We start from the raw sequence: 6877 nt of genomic DNA, 5'->3' as shown, positions 1-6877 counted from the left end.
CTAACCGATATTTTCTAGCCTAGAAGTGTAGTTATTGTTACGAGTTTTCACTAGCTATTCTCTACCTTAATTAGCTAGCGGGTCGCTAGCTTACTTAGCTAGCAATTCGCTAGCTTATCAAGCTAGCGATCCTCGTGGCCAAATCACTGTCTTTATTGTAACGACTTGTCGCTAGCTAGTCGCAATTTTTTGTAGCAAGCGATCCTCGTGGCCAAATCGCTATCTTTATCGTAACGACTTGTAGCTAGCGATCCGCTAGCTTAAAAAGGTAGCGATCCTCGTGGCTAAATCGCTGTCTTTATCGTAACGACTTGTCGCTAGCTAGTCGCAATTTTTTGTAGCAATCGATCCTCGTGGCCAAATCGCTATCTTTATCGTAACGACTTGTAGCTAGCGATCCGCTAGCTTAAAAAGCTATCGATCCTCGTGGCCAAATCGCTGTCTTAATCGTTACGAATATCGCTAGCCATTCGCTAGCCGATTTCCCACCGGGTTGTGTGTGACGAAAAAGTTAAGATACTTTTGCATCCAGTGGCTATTGCACCCAACGTCTACATCATTGAAAAAGTAGGCTTTTATATTTTTGTTTTTTTGTTTAACTACTTATCCTAATTGGTCACTTTTTTTCAGGATTCTCCTCATGGGTTCAAGCTCATTACGCATAATATGTGTTTAATTACCCATAATACGTTAGTCATTGTAAGTAATAAATTAGGAAATAATTATTTGTGAAATATTGTAGTCATTAATGACTTCAACTTGGCTAATAATTAAAATTGCTCGACTAATAAGGTTCCTTATTAAAATTGCTCTCTATCTCTCTCTCTCTCTCTATATATATATATATATATACATATATATATATTTATATATATATATATATTTATATATATATATATATATTTATATATATATATATATATTATATATATATATATATATATATATATATATTTATATATATTTATATATATATGTATTTATATATATTTATATATATATATATATATACATATATTTGTATTTATATTCTTTTTTTAGAAAATGTTTGAAGAAAGTTAGAAGATACTAAAAACCTTGGTATTATACAAGCCGAAGCGATTTAATTAATTCAATCGACAAAAAACGGCGTGTAAATCGCAAAAGAAAAAATAATATTTTCAAAATTCATTTTGGATGTATTGATTAATAGCATTTATTTTAAAATAAATTCATTTTGCAACGCGTTTTTTAATTTTATAAAATTTCGTCATAATAATTTAAGGTAAATCCCACATAGGTTACAGGTAGAAAACATCACATGTAAGAGATCAAAAATGCTGCACGTTTTGAATACCAAATGGGATAAAGTAGCAAATACCAGATTAAGTTAAGCCTCTCTGAAAGCTTTGATGATTAATTTTAAATTACTATTTAAGTAATTTTTAAATTTAAAGAATTTTAAAAATTATCATAGAAGCATTCGGACTTTCATTTGTCTTGTATTGACTACTTTTATACCATTTGGATTAAAATATGTGGCCTTTAAGATCTATAACATGTAGTATTTTCCACGTATATCCCATGTAGGATTTACCACATAAAACCCATGTGGGATTTACCATATGAAACCCACATGGGACAAAATAATAATCCCTATATGGGTTACATATGGTAAAAACCCACGCGTATCCCATATGGGATTTACCATATGGAATCCATGTGGGATTTACCATATGAAACCCACATGGGACAAAATAATAATCCCCACATGGGTTACATATGGAAAAAATCCACGCTTATCCCATGTGCGCTTTTTCACTGGGAAACGGACTCACTTCTTGCGTTTCTGGGCAAACACATCAGAGCCAGAACAGAATGGATTTCAATTAATCGAATGCACACATACAGCGTAGGCCTCAAGGCGTCAAACTTAGCCAAAAGAGTTACGACTCCGTTCTGATGTGAACTGATGTGCTTTGAAGTGAGATTTTAGATCCGATCGTATAGCCAGCCTGTGCTAATCCTCATTGGTGTATTGCAGAGCTTCCAAATAAACATGTGCGTGGTTGTCAGCGTAATCATAAAGTTATTGAGTGCCAAAACCGCATCCAGCGGGATATCCTAAAATCTGTTTTCAATGATGTAGACGTTGGGTGCAATAGCCACTGGATGCAAAAGTATCTTTACTTTTTCGTCACACACACGGCCTTCTATAATAACAGGCCTTGACATCGCGAAATGCCGTAAAAACTGAAGGCCGATTAAACTTTCACTTTTACTTATATTGATATATTTTTATATTAGGTAGGGTGTAATAGCAGTCTATGTTTTCTAATAATAATCTCTAGTAAAGACGGAAATATAAAAAGAAAACCAAAAAGTTGTTAATAGATAATCATATTTTTCATATTTCAAATTTCATTAAGAATATTTATGTAATATTAAATAGTATCAATAACAAGCAGAACCATAACAAAGTATATATCTATATATTAAAAAGATAACTGCATTTTTAATTTTTTTTTGCTAAAAATGGTAACAATAAAAATCACCAACAATAAAAAACACAAAAGTTGATTCAAGCAAAAAAAAAGTTTTATCAATATATCTCAACAGGGTAAATTTTTACAAATCCAAACATATTGAAAGACATATAGGCTGATGAGAAAATAAAAACATAACAAGTAAATAGCATAATTAATTACAAAACTAATTTTCACATAAATTATGATAGCTTTAGTATTTTGGGAGTGGTAATTAGTGAGTAATTCTTTAGCAGAATAATAGAATATACTCTGCATTGTTTTTTTGTGATTTTAAATTAATATTTAGCAGCAATGAACTAAAACTGAGTAACACAAAATGTTCTGTATAAAGGGTCAGTAGCACCTTGAAAAAAAGAAGCAAAATATTGACCATTAGAAAAGAGCATCAGAAGGAATTTCAAGTCCGCCTCTGTTTAGGCTATACAGATAACTTCCATATTTATAATAATAATTGGTAGAATCATCATAAATTTTTATTTCGCTTTTTTGCACATAGCCAGCTATGTAAAGTATAGCCACTAATGTAGATTTATTAACTGAGCTTTCAAGATCATTTATATTATCCAGAAGTTCTTTTTCATCAGTAGAAATATCTCTAAAACATATGTCACAAGCATGACCATCGATGCCATCAACAGGAATGTCAAGTTGTAATATCAATTTAGTAAGTTGAATATTAATTTTTTCAATTACAGATTTAGCGTTTAAAAAGTAAGTACCTCCAGATCCCTGTCAAAGCTTAAAAAAAGCTTTTTCAAGTGGATCGGTTGAAAACCAACCTAATAAGACATACTTTGCTCCATTACTCAACAAAAATTTTACAAGATCAATAAAGCCATAACATAAATGCGCTATTGCGTTGCTAGTATCTAGCGTAAGCTGTTTTACACACTTACCTGTAGGTTTCATAAAATTTGACAGTTCAGCAATATCTCGTAGCAGTTGTAACTGTTGATTACCAACTGAGTGGATTTCTCCGCATAATTCATTTCTAAACCGAATGCCAGCACCAGGTGGTTTTACATTAACAACATTCGAAAAAAAATTATTTTTCAATAAATACAGCAGTACCTTCAAATGCTTTATTTTCGATCTCTGGATGCGTTCTTAATGCAGCTACTGTTTCTTTGCAAAAAACAGACAAACAGAACTTTACAGATTGTCTCTAGATTGGTTTTGGATAAACTGATTTAGCTGTAAGTTAAGAGAGTTTAAAAAGACTATTGCACTCAGTTTTATATATAGTTTCTAAATCACTCCACTTAGCTAAAGCCAGTTCTTTATTGTTCAAAAGTTGAAGTTCCCCAGTCTTTTTTGTCAACCAATTGTTTCATATAGATTTTAGTAGATGCACATAATCATACAAAAAATATATACCTGATGTTGTTAACCATGGTTTACTATTAACTGTTTTAAACATTCCAAAAACTCTTTGATTTACACGGTTACCATCAGTAATTATTACCAGTGTCTTACTATTTTCAATATTATTTATTGTATAGACAATTTGTTGACATTGAACAAACTGAAATTCAGAGGAAAGATATGCAACAGGTTGAGCTCTACATATAAATTCTGGACCTCCAAAAAGACATTCAATCATAAATGATAAAATTGTTTTAGCTAACTTTTCAGGGTAGTTTACTGCTTGACCAAACAAAGCACCTCTTTGGTAAAGTAATGAAGCTTTGACATACACCTCATCAATTAGTAGTATGGAAATTCTTTTTAATGGATTTAAATTCATAAAAATACTATTTATGAAACTTAGGTCCTCCATTGAGCTTATTTTTGAAGTCAATCGTGTTAAAGTCCTTATACTTGGCAACTTGTAGTCAATACACAAACAATCATATAAACTTCGTTGTAGTTGTAATTGATATTGTAGTTGTAGTTGTATAAATTGATATTTTTGTTGTAGTTGAGATAGTTCGACTTGCAAAGAGATACACAGCATTTCAAAGACATTTTTAAGGCATTTAAAAAAACTAATCGTTAGTTTGACAATATTATTACCTTACAATGTTAACGCCTTGAAACTTACAACGTTACCGTCTTGAAGTTGCGCTTTCTTATTTATAAACCAATTAAATTTTAAAGATTTATTAAAAAAGCGCGAACACAAACTTTCGTCTAATGTTAAAAGATGAAAATGTAAACACAGTATTAGGATTTGGCCTTCAGATTAACAAATTTGTTGCGCGATGTCAAGGCTTGTTATTATAGAAGACCGCGGTCACACATAATATAATATTCTGAAACTAATAAACAAAAATCTAAATTTCTATAAGTAAATTTATTCTTTGATCATTGCCTTTATATCCTATCTTATTTTCATATCATAATCTATTATGGAATTATTTATATAACATATCACAACAATATTATTATATTTGTGATGTTCAAATATTATATGAACATTCTCTAACATGTTCATATGATATTTGAATATAGTTCTTGAGTATATTATCTGCAAACATTTGACTGATGCAAGTTCAAATGTTGTCAAAAACCAAGCATGCATGCATGGGACACTGCAGTGTCCCACAAAGAAATGCAGGTTTGAAAGTCAAATTTTCTTTAATAAAAAAAAAAAATACTAAAATAGGGGGGAGATAAGTTTCTGTAACTTTTTTTATGCTCCAAAACTTTTAACTTTAGATATAACAAGGTCCTTATGACTTAAGGGACTTACAAACTACATTGAGGAACAAAAAGAGGATATTAACAGAAACTTTTCAATTTTTAATCTGGAGTACCACAGAGTAATTGGAAATAAAGTCTCTGGGTCCAGTATTCAAAGTAATATGATCTAAAGTAATATATAAATTAAATAAAATGCTTTAAAACGCATGCAATTATACATATAACTCCTGATAGTTAACTATATGTATAACTAGTTACACATAAAATTTATTATATAAACTTATTTTTTAAGGTTATGCTTGAACAAATTAGTACCAATTAATTCAAATTCAAGATTTAGTTCAAGTTCAAGTTCTAATTTGTTCATTGTTTTTTCACTATTTTATATTTATTTGTTCAAATTTGTTAACTAGTACTAATTCTTAGTACAGTAAGAATATTTATCATTGTTGAACGTGATTTTATTAGTAACTTAATTTTACTTTCAACGTATTTTGACAACACCCTTTGCATTTTAAATGATGACAGCTTTACTTTTCTATTGATGTTAAATTTATTACGTTTTAATAACTCAGATTGAATTTTACTGAATTATTGTAAGCTTTGTAAGAATTTGTTGTATATCAAATGGATTTGTAAATAAAGTAAAAATTATACATATATATATATATATAAATATATATATATATATATATATATATATATATATATATATATATATATATATATATATATATATATATATATAAATATATATATATATATATATATAGTATTTAGGCTATGGGATCATGATGCCAGTAGATAGAGGGGCAGTGTGAGTTTAACAATAATTGACAATAGGGAGGGGATGTTGAGACCAAAATAATGTCAATTAAGAAACTGAATTAAAAAAAAGTAAAATATTTCTAAAAAAAGTAAAACAATTTATGCTAGCTATGAGCAGGTTTTAGAGGTATTTACACCAACAATGTGGTCTAAAAACTTCTTGCCTTTGTTGCTTAAAACTGTAGAGGATCATAGGAAAAACAATTTAAATTCAGAAATTAGCTTACTTATCTGAAAGAACAATTTACGTTTGTTTTTTTTTACTTTTAGTACTGTTGAGAATAAATGTATAATTGAACCAGAAAAAAATTGATGGTATATTCATTTTTTATATTATATTAACAATTTAGATACCATCATAATATGATAACAAAAACTGACATCATTTTCAATGGGAGATGGCAATAAATTGACTGAGTTTGATAAAGGGTAAAGGTGTTCAATAAACCGGGTCATCATCTGACATCATTATGCATAGATGATCCTATGATTTAGGTAAAATAAGTAATCAATTTGCCATATTTCTCTTTAGAAAGTGTAAGAAAAAAGCATTGTTATGCTGAGAACCTACCTATTGAGCAAGCTTTGACCACCTATTTTATAAACTTGAGAGACAGAAGTGGAAGTGCGAATCGCAAAAGAACTAATAAAAATGCTCTAAATTGATTTTAACTTTGTAGACTAACATTAATATTGTATTTAGAAATAATAAATGAAGTTTATATGATTTTTATAATTTGTATTTATTTCCATTAATTATCAGTTGTCAGTCTCTATTTTATAAAATGAATAAAAAAACTATTTATTTATAGTATAATAATAATACATAAATACTAGTTTCCTAATGCTATTATCATCACAATGTTAATGGTATT

General features: G+C 29.1%; 1 long non-coding RNA gene across 1 annotated transcript; it reads left to right on the top strand.

The window, feature by feature from the left end:
- The first annotated feature begins 503 nt into the window (after positions 1-503).
- Positions 504-1182, top strand: LOC136080936 (uncharacterized). Its single transcript, XR_010638742.1, has 3 exons — positions 504-567; positions 631-699; positions 1042-1182. It is a non-coding gene; the product is annotated as an uncharacterized LOC136080936 (long non-coding RNA).
- The last annotated feature ends 5695 nt before the right edge of the window (positions 1183-6877 follow it).

The sequence above is a fragment of the Hydra vulgaris genome, chromosome 06 (genome assembly GCF_038396675.1).
Source record: "Hydra vulgaris chromosome 06, alternate assembly HydraT2T_AEP".
Lineage (NCBI taxonomy): Eukaryota > Metazoa > Cnidaria > Hydrozoa > Anthoathecata > Hydridae > Hydra > Hydra vulgaris.
Note: the sequence above shows the minus strand (reverse complement) of the source record. Positions and strands in the feature narration are given on the sequence as shown.